The sequence below is a fragment of the Numenius arquata genome, chromosome 7 (assembly GCF_964106895.1).
Source record: "Numenius arquata chromosome 7, bNumArq3.hap1.1, whole genome shotgun sequence".
NCBI lineage: Eukaryota > Metazoa > Chordata > Aves > Charadriiformes > Scolopacidae > Numenius > Numenius arquata.
In genome coordinates this window covers 34,049,958-34,064,827 of record NC_133582.1, presented here as the reverse complement: position 1 = coordinate 34,064,827, position 14,870 = coordinate 34,049,958, and positions in this window count along the sequence as shown.

Sequence of the window (14,870 nt, the reverse complement as noted above, 5' to 3'; positions counted from 1 at the left end):
GTTCTTTAGTATTATTGTTAATTATTTAGTCTTAGTCTATTAAATCTATTTATACTTCAACCCTTGTGTTTCTTTGTGTTCCCCGATTCCCCTTTCCGGGTGGGGAGGGGTCATCCGGTGATAGAGTAATTGTCTAACGACAATAGATTGTTATGGGTTCTCTCAAACCATAACAAATTTGGCGCCCAACATGATATTTTAACAAAATTTGGCATGCGGTGTGGTATTTTAATGACCTTGATACTTAATGTGATAGTTTGCATGTAATTTAAATAGTGCTGGGAGAATCAGAGGCTTTAATTTGAGAGTTCTGAAGGGTTGAAGTTGTAAACAAATTTGATCGGATTTGTAAAACAGTCATTATGGATCTGTTGGAGGGGTTTCAATGTACTGTAAGCGGAGTTCTCTGGTATCTCTGTGCAGCTGTATGTGGGCAGCTATGGGAGTGGTGCAAGAGGTTGTTGCCATTTTTCACTGGGAAGCTTATGATTTCTAAATGTGGAGTTAAAAGCATTGCCTTGTTACTTTGTGCGGTGGTGTTTTGCTATGTTATTGGGTCTTCTGTAATTGTTCCGTTTTTTGTCACTTATGTAATTGCATCTCACAAATCGCCGCAATTAGGCAAAATCCCGCGAAAAGGATCCGAAAGGATCCTTTTTGGGCACCGTGCATAATTACACCTTGGGTTATATTACGGGCCACTTAGTGAGGGGGGGATATCTTTTAAGGATTTGTATGTTCCGGTAGCATCAATAGCAACAGTTTTTGAGAGTTTGAAATACCCTTGGAATGTTTTGGTCATTGTGCTTATATTGTTAATTTTTGCGGGCTTGTTCTTTTTTATGGGCTGGATTTACGGTAGCAGGAAGTGTCTGATAGAGATCCCACTGGCCCCCCCGACAGACATTGCTCCTTTAGAGAACCTGCCGGCCTCCCCCACAGTCAGTGCTCCTGTGCAGCCCCCGCAGACTCCTGCAGCAGATGTTCCTCCCGTGCAGACGCCGCCAGTCCCCGTGACAACTACTGTGCCTGTCCAGACCCCACTGGCCCCCCCGACAGACATTGCACCCGTGCAGACCTCGCCAGCCCTCCCAACAGACCCTGATCTTATCCACACCATGCTGGCTCTCATGACAAGACCTGCAGCTGCACCAAGTACTGAATCTACTTCGACCTTAGTAATGGATGATGCAGCTGATCTACAGACTCAATCAGTGCCAGTGTCAGTCAACCCTGTACATAAGAGGAAGCGTGCCATAGCATCAGATGACAATGGTCAACCAGGGACATCAGGCAATACAGTAACACAGGAAACTATTCGATCATTAACCCTAACTGAGCTGCGAGACATTCGTAAGGATTACAGCCGCCAGGAAGGCGAGCAAGTGATTCCTTGGCTGCTCCGATGCTGGGACACTGGGGCTGATAGTTTGGACTTAGATGGTAGAGAAGCCAAGCGGCTAGCACCATTAGCTAGAGAATCAGGTATTGATAGAGCTTTTGGAAGACCACCACAATCCCTCACCCTCTGGAGGCGACTCCTGTTAAGTGTGAGAAGCAGGTATCCCTATAGGGATGATATCATGTACCAGCCATCCAAGTGGACAACTATTGAGAGAGGTGTTAAGAATCTGAGGGAAATAGCTGTGCGAGAGATGATTTTCAGTGACTTGGACGACCTGCAGACATCATTAGATCCAGATGCACTCAAAATTACTGGACCCGTTTGGCGCAAATGGGTACTGAGTGCACCGGCAGCATATGCTACTGTATTGGCATTATTTTGCTGGAGAGATGATGAGGCACCGACGGTGGGTGATATGGATGCTCGAATGCAGCATTATGCAAATAATCTTCTTTCTGCCCCACAGACCAGTGTCTCAGTGCTGAAGAAATCATTTGGCAAGGCCAATATCTTAGGTGGGGACAAACCCTTCCCTACTAAGCCTGGTCGAGAGAAGCAAAGCACACCACGACACATCCTGTGGTCTACCCTGCGTAGTCAGGGAGAAAACATGAGGAATTGGGATGGAAAACCTACTTCAGCTTTACAGACACGTGTACGTGAATTGCGGAGTAAGACACCTCCCAGGAGGGGTTCTTCCAGGAGAAGTGTTGCTCCAGTTTCCAGAGAAAAGTCCCCTAGAAGGCAGAGATGGGCCTCAGAGCCTGATTTACGACACGCAACTGTCACAGATGGAAGTGGTGCGCCCTCTCATCTAAACTAGGGTTGCCCTGCCTCCAGCCAGGGGGAGGAGAGGGTCAATCGAGTTTATTGGACTGTGTGGATTCGATGGCCTGGCACACCAGAACCACAAGAGTATAGGGCCCTGGTGGACACTGGTGCACAGTGCACCCTAATGCCATCAAATCACATAGGGGAAGAACCTGTCACTATTGCTGGAGTGACAGGAGGATCTCAAGACCTGACTGTACTGGAGGCTGAAGTGAGCCTAACTGGAAATAAATAGGAAAAGTTCCCCATTGTGACTGGCCCGGAAGCACCATGCATTCTTGGCATAGATTACCTCAGGAAAGGGTATTTTAAGGACCCGAGAGGCTACCGGTGGGCATTTGGTGTAGCGGCGGTGGAGACGGAGAAAGTTGTGCAACTGTCTACATTGCCTGGCCCGTCAGAGGACCCTTCTATTGTGGGGCTGCTGAGAGTCGAGGAACAAAATGTGCCCATTGCTACTACAACGGTGCATAGGCGACAATATCGCACTAACCGGGATTCTTTGCTCCCTATTCAGCAATTGATTCGTCAGTTGGAAAGCCAAGGGGTTATCAGTAAGACTCACTCACCCTTTAATAGTCCCATATGGCCAGTGCGAAAGCCTAATGGGGAATGGAGACTGACAGTAGACTATCGTGGCTTGAATGAAGTCACACCACCATTGAGTGCTGCTGTCCCAGATATGTTAGAACTTCACTATGAACTGGAGTCAAAAGAGGCTAAATGGTATGCTACAATTGACATTGCTAATGCTTTTTTCTCTATTCCTTTAGCCGCAGAGTGCAGGCCACAGTTTGCTTTCACCTGGAGGGGCATCCAGTATACCTGGAATCGATTGCCCCAGGGGTGGAAACACAGCCCTACTATTTGCCATGGACTGATACAGACTGCACTGGAGAAGGGTGGAGCTCCAGAACACCTGCAATACATTGACAACATCATTGTATGGGGTGATACAGCAGAAGAAGTTTTTGAGAAGGGAGAGAAGGTAATTCAAATCCTCCTGGAAGCCGGTTTTGCCATCAAACGAGGTAAGGTTAAGGGACCTGCACAGGAAATTCAGTTTTTAGGAATTAAGTGGCAAGATGGGCGTCACCAGATCCCAATGGATGTGATTAACAAAATAACAGCTATGTCACCACCTACTAACAAAAAGGAAACACAAACCTTCTTAGGCGTTGTGGGTTTCTGGAGAATGCATATTCCTGGTTACAGTCAGATTGTGAGCCCTCTCTATGAAGTGACTAGAAAGAAAAATTATTTTAAATGGGGCCCTGAGCAGATTAAACGGGAGATTGTTCATGTAGTAGCCCTTGGGCCAGTCCGAACCGGACAAGATGTAAAAAATGTGCTGTACACCGCAGCCGGGGAGAATGGCCGTACCTGGAGTCTCTGGCAAAGAGCACCTGGAGAGACTCGAGGCCGACCCCTAGGGTTTTGGAGTCGAGCATATAGAGGATCAGAGGATCGCTATACCACCACTGAGAAAGAGATATTAGCAGCATATGAAGGGGTTCGAGCTGCCTCGGAGGTAACTGGTACTGAAGCACAGCTTCTCCTGGCACCTCGCTTGCCAGTGTTGAACTGGATGTTTAAAGGGAAAACTCCTTCCACACATCACGCAACTGATGCAACATGGAGTAAGTGGGTAGCACTAATTACTCAGCGAGCTCGAATAGGGAACCCCAATCGTCCAGGAATTCTGGAGGTAATCATGGATTGGCCACAAGGCACAGATTTTGGAGGATCCCCAGAGGATAGAGTGGTGCGGGCTGAGGAGGCACCACGATATAATCAGTTATTGGAAAACGAGAGGCGATACGCGCTGTTCACTGATGGATCTTGTCGTATTGTAGGAAACCAGCGAAGGTGGAAAGCTGCTGTGTGGAGTCCTATTCGACGAGTCGCAGAAGCGACTGAGGGAGTGGGTGAGTCGAGTCAGTTTGCAGAAGTGAAAGCCATCCAGTTGGCTTTAGATATTGCTGAGAGAGAAAAGTGGCCGGTACTTTATCTTTATACTGACTCATGGATGGCGGCGCATGCATTATGGGGGTGGTTAAAGCAGTGGAAGAAGAGCAACTGGCAGCGCAGAGGTAAACCCATCTGGGCTGCTGACTTGTGGCAAGATATTGCTGTCCGATTAGAAAAGCTGTCTGTGAAGGTACGACATGTAGATGCCCATATACCCAAGAGTCGGGCCACTGAGGAACAACAAAACAATCATCAGGTGGATCAGGCTGCTAAGATTAAAGTGTCCCAAGTAGACTTGGACTGGCAACGTAAAAGTGAATTGTTTTTAGCTCGGTGGACCCATGACACTTCAGGCCATCGAGGAAGAGATGCAACATATAGATGGGCTCGTGACCGAGAGGTGGATTTGACTATGGACACTATTGCACAGGTCATCCATCAATGTGAAACATGTGCTGAAATTAAGCAAGCCAAACGATCAAAGCCTTTGTGGTATGGAGAATGGTGGCTGAAATATAAATTTGGGGAGGTTTGGCAAATTGACTATATCTCTTTTTCCACGAACTCGCCAGGGAAAACACTATGTTCTTACTATGGTGGAAGCAACCACCGGCTGGCTGGAAACATATGCAGTGTCTCATGCCACTGCTCGTAACACTATTTTAGGCCTTGAAAGACAAGTCCTGTGGCGACATGGTACTCCAGAGAGGATTGAGTCAGACAATGGGACTCATTTCCGAAATAATCTTATAGATGCCTGGGCTAAAGAGCATGGTATCGAGTGGATATATCACATCCCCTACCAGGCACCAGCTGCTGGGAAAGTAGAACGATGCAATGGACTACTGAAGACTACACTGAAAGCGATGAGTGCTGGAACATTTAAAAAGTGGGATGAACATTTAGCAAAAGCCACCTGGTTAGTCAACACCAGGGGAACTGTCAGCCGAGCTGGTCCTGCTCACTCAGAGCTTTTACCTACTGTAGAAGGAGATAAGGTCCCTGTGGTGCATGTAAAGAATATGTTGGGAAAAACAGTCTGGATTACCCCGGCCTCAGGTAAAGGCAAACCCACTCGTGGGGTTGCTTTTGCTGAAGGACCAGGGCATACTTGGTGGGTGATGCAGGAGAATGGAGAGGTTCGATGTGTACCTTTAGGAGATCTGATTTTGGGTGAGAATCCTTAATTTAAATGATACGGTGTCAATTGTTGCCTAATACTACAGTGTTCAATAAGTGTTTTTCAGGATAACGTAATGGTAACGGACCCAGAGTCAGTTCTGTCGAATGGTGTCCAGCGACAGGGAACATGCTGGCCGTGAGCACAACATCTTAGATGGATGCGCCCAACTCCAACCATCTGCGATCCTGTATTGAGGCCTGGTCCTGATCCGACAACTGAGTGAATGCCACATCACTTGTTCCTACCCTAAAAGACTATTATGATAGATGGAACTCACAGTTTTGGACTAAAGAAATTTAATGGACCTTTTAGGGGAATAGCTCATAACTTTAGAGGATTATATATGTCTCTCTCTATATATATGTATATTAGAAGATAAATATAATAGTACACTGAAGTGTGACATATATATGGTATGAAATAAGGGATGGAATGTCCTGGGTTGAGAGACACAGGACTAACTTTTCTTCTAATGCTGGGAAAAATTACACTTTTAGAAGACTCTAGTGTCTGAATTTGTGAAAATATTTACTTCATAGCCAGCCAGGCTCTGTGGGATTCAAGGTTAGTGTTTTTGAGCTTTGCCAGGTGCAGGGACAAGGAGGAGCAAGGCCTGGGCATTTGACCCAGGCTGGCCAACAGGAGTATTTCATACCATGAACGTCACATTCAATATAAATTAGAGAAGTTTGCTGCGTAGCGGGCTCTCTCCCTGATGGCGGCGGGTCCAGACAACTCCTTGCCCCGGTGCCGGAGCCCTGAGGCTTTCCCTTCCTCCTGAAGCCATTGCGCTCCCAGTGTCTGATACTTGCTATCCACTGCTGGGAGTGCACAGCTTCCTGCTGATATAGATGGCTGAGTATAATTTCTGAATATCTTATATCAGTATCGGGATTAATACTGGTTCTTTAGTATTATTGTTAATTATTTAGTCTTAGTCTATTAAATCTATTTATACTTCAACCCTTGTGTTTCTTTGTGTTCCCCGATTCCCCTTTCCAGGTGGGGAGGGGTCATCGGGTGATAGAATAATTGTCTAACGACAATAGATTGTTATGGGTTCTCTCAAACCATAACACAAGCAGAACTGCTTTGACCTTACAAAGTGTTTGTACTGTACAATGTACATTAAAACACTCTGGGAGCCCAAGCAAAAATATCTCTAAGATGTTGGCTTGTGTTCTGGTGAGGTAGTATCTCCAGCCAGCACGAGGCGGGGGAACCTCTGCACTGTACCCAGGCTCACCCTGTAGACATTCTTACTTGCCAGTCAGTTCAAAACCCATCACCAGTTTGCACTCCTGTGAAGTAGTTTAGTGGTGCTGCTCCATCTGGATGGTAAGAGACAAAGGAGATCAATATTAGAAATACAATACAATAACTTGTAGGAAAGCCCCTGGCTCAGACATTCTCTCACTGAGACACTGAGCCTTATGCTTGTTAAGTTTTCACCATTAAAGAGCAAGGCGCAAATCACAGAACATCAATTAAATTTCTATTTTAGAAATGCATCTGGAAGCTCTTCTTCACAGGTGCTTACCAAATGGTGATTCTGGGAAACAACCCCCGCTTCACAAATTGATAACTGCTCATTTTTAGGAACTGTTGCCTAATATAAATGCAGAATTGTGACCCATTCCTCCTTGGGGGATGCAACACTCAGGAACAAAAAATGCTTCCAAAATCTCTGTCTGTAAAATGGATCAGCTATTTTAAGAGGGGGAGCACAGTCTTGGTATCTGGATAACTGTGCCCACGGATGGCAGTCCGGGTTGTAAGCAGAAGTCGGAGCTGGCTAAGGGCATGATTTGTGTCCACAGGATAGGAAAGCTGCCTGCCTCAGCAGCAAGAGAAGCTGCCCCGGGATTATTTTGTGTGAGCAGCCCTGAGACCGTTATACTGACAGGAAGCCAGGACCTCTTACCCAGGCAGGCCATGTCGGTCAGCCCTCTTTTCTCTCCGCACACGAGGATACCCCAGTGTCCTGCTCAGCTCTCGTGGTTCTGTGTCCTCCTTTCCTGAGCTCCTCCTGGGCAGGACAAGGAGGCTGCCCGGGTTTCTCGCAGAGCACTTTGCTCCATGCAGGGCACAGCCAATGTCCCCACAAACGAGCTGCGGGGACACCTGATTTAATGGGACCCGGGATGCGTCCAGCAGCTGCAGAACTGACTTTAGGCACGGCAAAGATAGTTTTCTAGGACAGCAAGGCAGCCGTGGCTCAGCCATTTCACTTACCCCCGAGCCCTGGGGAGAGAAGGGAGCACTGCTGCCAAGAGGGGCTGGGGAATGGCTGCTTCCAGACACAGACAAAGCACCCCCATATGGCACCAGAGCCGTCCACCTCTCCTGGACTTGCCGACAGATCAGCGACCCATCAGCAAAAGGAAGAGATTTCAGAACGGCAGTTATTTTATGCTACAGCTCAGAAGAAGCAAAACCAGCCCTGGCTGGGGATATGAAAGTGTTGTTACAGTGTCTTCAAGAACAAATAGCGTCTAGTATTTATGCAGAGAAAGGTGATCTGAACCAGAGAGAGGAAGTACTGACTAGACAGATATGTTACACTGTCCATCCAAGAAAGAATGCTGGTAACCAAATGATAAAGGTAAAAACCCAACCACCACCATCTCCTCACCTCCCAGAGGCCCCTCACCTGGGCAAGAGCTATGACACTGGGACTTGTATCTCTGCTGTGGCTCCACTAGCGCAGACCAGTGCAATGGCTCTGGTCTGCTGGTGGACCTCTGCTGTTCTCAGGTCTGAAAAATGCCCAGGATGACCCATCAGGTTGTCTTTTTATCCTTTTAACAGAGGGAAAACACACATGCTGTAGACTACAAAGAAAAGAATTAAGGATGCAAAGGCAAAAACATGAATGATGGAAAATACCAAGATGAAAGTTGCAAATGCAGGCTGATTTTGTCCCCTCATGCCTAACGTGTTGTGATAAAAACTCTAACTCTACAGCCATCAATTCATTTGCTGATGGGGCCTCACCAGATGGGCTGTGCCCAGGTAGGAGCAAGTGCTCAGCCTTTGCTTTCCTCCTGCCCAGGCAGGGAGCCTGGGCCGTGCCCAGGGCACGCTCCTCTGCTCTTCCACTGGTAACAGGTTTTTGGATTTTTCTGACTAATTTTCACTACGGTAGGGAAGCGCGTCACTGCCGCTTGAGGCCAGCAGGTACTGCTGTCTGCTGCAGAGGCAGAGGGCTGACATGGAGACAGCTTTTGGCCAGATGTATTCTTAACGCTTTTCAAGGGACCACTGGAAATGCTTAAGGTCTGATTCCACAGATAATGCAAGTTTATTTTGCACTCAGTTCTGAAAACTAATTCTGAAGTTGTCAGCTCAGGTGTAAGAAAATGAGGAAAAAACAGTGAGTGATTGTAAGCAAGGGGTTTAAATAACTTGCCTGGTATTACATATCTCTGAGAAGAAAGCAAGCAGCATCATTGCTTTTGAATTCTGTGTGTGTGCATGCACATGTGCAATTGTGCGTGTGTGCAATGACTGTGTATATACAGAAGAACAGTGGTAATAAACACTTGAAAACTTTGTGTCAGGGCACCTAAAAGAAAACCTGAGATTTGCTTGTGAGGTTTTATGAATGATGTACTTGAACTGACTGCAGTTGGGTTGCCCCTGGCATGGGAGCATTTAACAATCATGGTTTTAGTTGCAATCAAAGGAATTAAAATGTTTTTTGAGAAGTACTGACTAGACAGAGGTAAATTTTTCAAATTTACTTAGAGAATTAAACTTGGAGTTGCTTGGAGTCTGATGCTTTAAGAAACAATAAATATCACAATATTTGTGATCCTTCTGAAAATGCTGTACCGGTGCAAGGCTTGGTGATTCTGCTACGAGAGACAACGATTTGAAGCCCTTACTGGTCAGTGGATCTAACCTCTACCACAGCTGTTTATCGACCCAAGCGCACACCAATTTAGGTATTCAAGCCAGCGTCAAACATGCTGAGCAGTCATAGTTTCTTTTGACAATAACTAGTGTATTGCATCATTGCATGCTTAGCACTTATTTTTTTTTTGGCTTCAGAAGTCTTGCAACGAGGACTCAAATGTGGAGATCTATACACTGCTGTTGAATTGAAAAGAGTAGCAAGTAGCAAAGAGGTGTAAGTGCCATCCAGCCTAGAGGAGAGCATGGATAAATCCAAATCAAAATTATAAAAAACAGGAACTGAGAAAAATTTTCCAGTTCAGTTTGTCTGAGGATGTTGGTGTTTTCACCATCGCTCTGCAGCTAAGGTAGGTAACTTCCAGAAGGAAGGTGGTCAGAGCACTAATTTCTTAAGGTGGTGAGACTAAATTCAAAAAAGGAACAAAACCCAGCACGTTCATGTCTCATCTGTAGATAATGAACACCAGCGTGACCTTCCTTCACACTGCTACATGCCAGACTTCACCTTCAACTTGCAATGCCAGGTGCTACATGTGACTTTGTGATTCCACTGATTGTTGGTGGGCTCCTGAGTTTTTGGTAAAAGGGGATGAGTCAAAATTATTAATGTGGGAAAGGCACGCTAATCAGCGCTGTTGGAAGGGAGAGCTGTTGAACATGGAAGCAAAACTTCCCAAGAGCTGTCGCCCTCCCCTCCAAGTCAAGACCCCATCCTTGGTCAGCACAGCGGAGTTTTGGCTGAGCAAGAACTGCAAGAGCTCAGCAGCAGAACCTCCCTTGCCATCAGCATAAGCTTACATGAGCCACTGCAGCACCTTTACTGGTAGGGCTTGGGAGGTCATGCTCCCCAAATCCTGTCCTGCCGGCATCCTGCTGCGGCATGCCTTCTGCGTGGTACAGCGGCAGAGAAGCTGTGCGGAGGTCTCCATTTATACTGATCTAGCTCTGTGGTGAAATTACCTTTCCTTCAAAATGGTATGTTCTTGGTTTCAGTCCTTGACTGAGGCTTCCGCAGCCGTGCACCCTCAGCTGCAACAGCTTGTGTGAGCAGCAGACACAACACGCCAGAGGGGGAGAAGCATGGCTAACAATCCTCATGCTGATGTACTGAGAAATGAGCTGACATTTTCCCCACAACCTGCATATCTGCTGATGATTCTCCTCGAGTTCCACGAAGATCCCTGGCATGGGTTTCCATCAAACATGCATGTGAAAACATGCAACCTGGGCGTGAAACATAATGACACCATAGAACTGATCATTATAGGAGAACCTTCATGGAAGCAAAAAGTATAAATGGGGAAAAAACCCAAAAGACCAGACAAGAGCCAGCCTAAGGCTACTAAACAGAAAGGTATGAAAGTGGCTTCTGACTCAGAAGATCCTTAAACTGCCGATGGCTGGAAACTGGAAAGTATACCTGGGAACGCTCACTCCATGCATTCTGTTTCTTACGTGTCGCTATATGCACCCGCTGCTAGCAGCTCTCCGGTACAGGATGCTTTGGTACCCTTAGTCTGACTGTTTTTATGTCACCTCTTGCTGACTCAACCAAAAATAGTAGATCAGGTGTTAGTGTAATATCACTCCTCGCACACTCAGCATAGGGATATGTGATGGCTAAAGAACTAGTTCCACCTTGCATTTGAAAGTCACTTCCAGACCATTTTAGGTACCACCTTCTCATTAACATCCCACTATGAATGTTATTACTGAATCAATTCATGCTAATTATTTTTCACTTATGGCCAAGGAAACGAAAACCTTTTCCCATTTTTATTCTAGCTGTTACTTGTATTCCCATGGTATCTAAATACACCGATCTTAGCACTGGAAGTGTAATGTGTTAGCATGGTAAGAAACATTCCTCGTTACAATGAGTTAATAGCTTAATGTAATACAAATTACTGTAAAGGATGTAAGAAACACAAGGCAGAAAAGGAAGAGGAAAGAAAATTGTATGGGTAACAACATGTACTTACGAACTATGTGCATAATTAAGTAGTTTAAATTTCTACTGCGTTTGGGGATTTTTCTTCATGTCATTGTTCTGCTTTTATGTAATTATGTGGTTGCACTTGACTGCTCAGTGGTAAATAAATAACACTAATTGCTTTTCTTATTGGAGGGTAGTGGACTGAAACCATGACTTGTGTTTATCAGCTCCAGGTAATAAAAATTGTATGAAAAGAACTATTTCAGGCAGTATTAGCACCATTCATCTCTCTCTTTTGTACAAAAGCAGCAGCTCTGACAAGCAACAGAACAGTGAAATCCTTCTGCTGAGTCAGACGCTCCATTTCAAACTTACATAACTGGGATGTATTTCCATATTCCCTCCCTCCTTTCATATGCATGAATCTCAGACAGAAACAATGACTGCTCCGAGGCTGCTCACAGTAGCTTGGTGCAGAAACCTCGATGTCGCAACTTAATGATGAAAAACATCTTAACATCTCCACTGTGGAATAGTTAAATTCCACATCAAGTCAGCAAAGCAGGGTCTGCTACCAAGTGACATTGGAGCCCATATGCTGCACAGACACATGCTGAAACTGTTCTGGTTCTTGGAACACTCAATAAGTAAGAATTTGGTCAAACAGTAAGTCATTTCCTCATTTTCAGAAATGAGGAATTTATTTTAAATACATGGGAGGAAAGAAAATTTAATTATTGCAGAAGATCTAATTATTGCAGCATTTCAGTGCCATTTTCTGGCTCTAACTCTGGTATGTTCTGTGATATCTCAGGCAGTTATTTTTTGCAACGGTATGGTGTAAATGTCTGCTAAAATCCCAGAGTTCTAGCACATAAAACTAATTTACTGGAAACTTCATCTGGCAAGTAAGCCTTTATGTCCGTAGCAGAAATATCAGTAGCGTATTTAGAAATAAATCAAGTGCCAAGGAAAGTAAGCTTACTGTTCACACATGGCATGTTTCTCATTGACTATTTGAACCTACAACAGATGTACATACAGGCCTGTGGACAGTATGCTCTCAAAGTTGTACTGAATTTTTGTTTAAAAATAGATACAAGATATACCAAAAGAAACATAAATTAAGAAACAAAGACCAAAGAGAAAACAAGGTGAGAAACACAGCAAGTTAAATCAAATGTATCTGTTTGTAGACAAGATGATTAGATGGGCTACCTGAGAGATGCAGATTCAAATCACGTCAGGCAGAATAGGAAACTGAATCTCTTCCCACTTCTTGGAGGAGTGCCTTTACCACTGGGTTTCAGGATAACAGAAAATGTTTAAACAGCAAACCATTTGCTTTCTGTTGCAGCTTACAAGTACCATTTCAAGTTGAACAACATGTTTTGTTTGAAGTGTGGAGTTTTGGGTATTTTTTCCCCCCTCACCAAAACAAGAAGAAAATAATAACATTTATTCTGGCCATCTTCTGAATTACTTCCCTCCCTCTTACCGGGCTGCTCAACCAAAAAAGCAATTACTCACACAATCCTATACCCATTCTCCATTGACCTACTTTCAGCAGGGTTCCACTCCACAACCACCTAGGTTTGGCAGCCCCAGCAGCAGAAACTAATTCAGCTACAAAGTCCTGTAAACCCTTTATAACATTGAAAGTCTTCTTTCTGTGCCTCCATCCATGAGGAAGCCTTCTCCTGGACAAACTGGCAAGATACAGATTGGATAGGTGGTCTGCAAGATGGGTTGAAAATTGGCCAACAGGATGCACTCAGAGGGTGGCGATCAATGTTTTTTACTCAGGCCGGCAGCCTGTCACAAGTGGGGTCACCCAGGGATTGACACCATTCATCGCCCCACACTGTTCATCCTCACAAATGATCTGGATGATGGGATTGAAAGCACCTTCACCAAGTTCGCTGATGGCACTAAACTGGGTGGTGAGGTGGACACACAAGAAGGGAGAGCTATCACAGAGAGACCTGAACAGGCTGGAGGAGTGGGCTGGGAAGAACAGTATAAAGCTTAACAAGTGGAAAGTCCTGCATATGGGAGGACATAAACAAAGAGCCCAGTACTAGCTGGGACCTGTGTGGCTTGGGAGCAGCCTTGCTGAAAGGGTCCCAGTGGAAAGCAAGCTGAACATGAATCAGCAGTGTGCTGCTGCAGCAACCAAGGCATATCAGACCCTGGGCTTCATCTACGGGGGTGTTAGTAGCAGGGATAGAGGCGTGATCATCCCACCATTCACACTTGTCAGACCACACCTGGGGTACTGTGTCCAGTTCTGGTCCCCAAATTTCAAGAAAAACATGGACAATCTGGAGATGGTCCAAATGAGGGCCAAAAGACGATCAAAGGGCAGGACAATCTGCTCTATGAGGAAAGACTGAAGGAGTTAGGTCTTATCTTCCTGGAGGACAGAAGGCTCTGGGGGGCCCTCATGACAGTATTCCAGTACTTACAGAGCGGCTACAAAGAGGGCAGAGGCTCTCTCTTCATAAGGAGACACATGGAAAAAACAAGGGGCCACAAGATTTTTTTTCTTTATAGTGAGAACAACCAATCCCTGGAACCCAGGGACATGGTAGAATCCCCATTGCACGTTTTTAAGATGCGACTGAACAGGATGCTCGATAATCTCATCTAGGCTCCCTCCCATGAAAGGCCGGACCAGATGACTTTTCCAGCTCCCTTCCAGCCCAGGCTGTTCCATGGTTCTGTGATTCCACGCAGATAGGCACGGGCTCCAGGAACCACCTTCAGCATCATCTCCCTGAAGAAGAAACCCTGAGCAGACCCATCTCCTGTTTCCATCGCCAGCAAACAGGCCTGTACGCGAGGCCGTGCAGTCCTAGGAGCACACACCGGCACTGTTAGAAGGCAGTGCCGGTGACAAGGGCCCTGGGGCGGGAGGGGCACAGCCTCCCGCCCGGGCAGCTCTCTGGAGCTTGTGGGAGCGCACCGAGAGCGGTGCCGTTTCTCACCCCCACACCAGCCGACACACCATCTCCCCGGGCCGGGGGCTGTGGGCGAGACCGAAGCTACCGTCTGCGCCTCCACAGGCGCCTCGGGCGCGGCCTCACGGCCCCGCGACAGCTCGGCGACCTCGGTAGCTCACAGATGGCAGGCGGGACACGGCTCCTCGCGGCCCTCGCGCCTCGTCGGCGACACCGGGAAGGAGACAAAGGCGACGAGGCCTGGTGGGCGGTGGTGGCCGGGGAAGGGGCCGTGGGCGGGGGAAGGGCCGGACCAGGCCGCCAGCGGACCTTAGCGCCGCCTCCCGCGGGCGCGCGCCCCCGCTGGCCGTTCCGTTCCGTTCTGTTCCGTTCCCCTCCCCTCCGAGCCCGCAAACCTCGGCGCGCCAGGGAGGGGGCGGTGCCGAGGCAGCCTCGCGGTGCCGTGACGGGCGCGCTCGCCGGCCAATGGCGGTGCCCGATGGGCACGGCTGCCGACCCATCGCCGCGGCGCCTTCGCCCCCTCCCCGACCCGCAGCCAATCGCGGCGCCGGTGCCCGGGGGGAGGCGGGACCCGCTCCCGGCGCGGGGAGGGGTGTGTGCGGGGGGACGGAGCGCTGAGCATCGCTTGGGCTTGTCGCCGCTGGGCTCCGACCCCGCTCC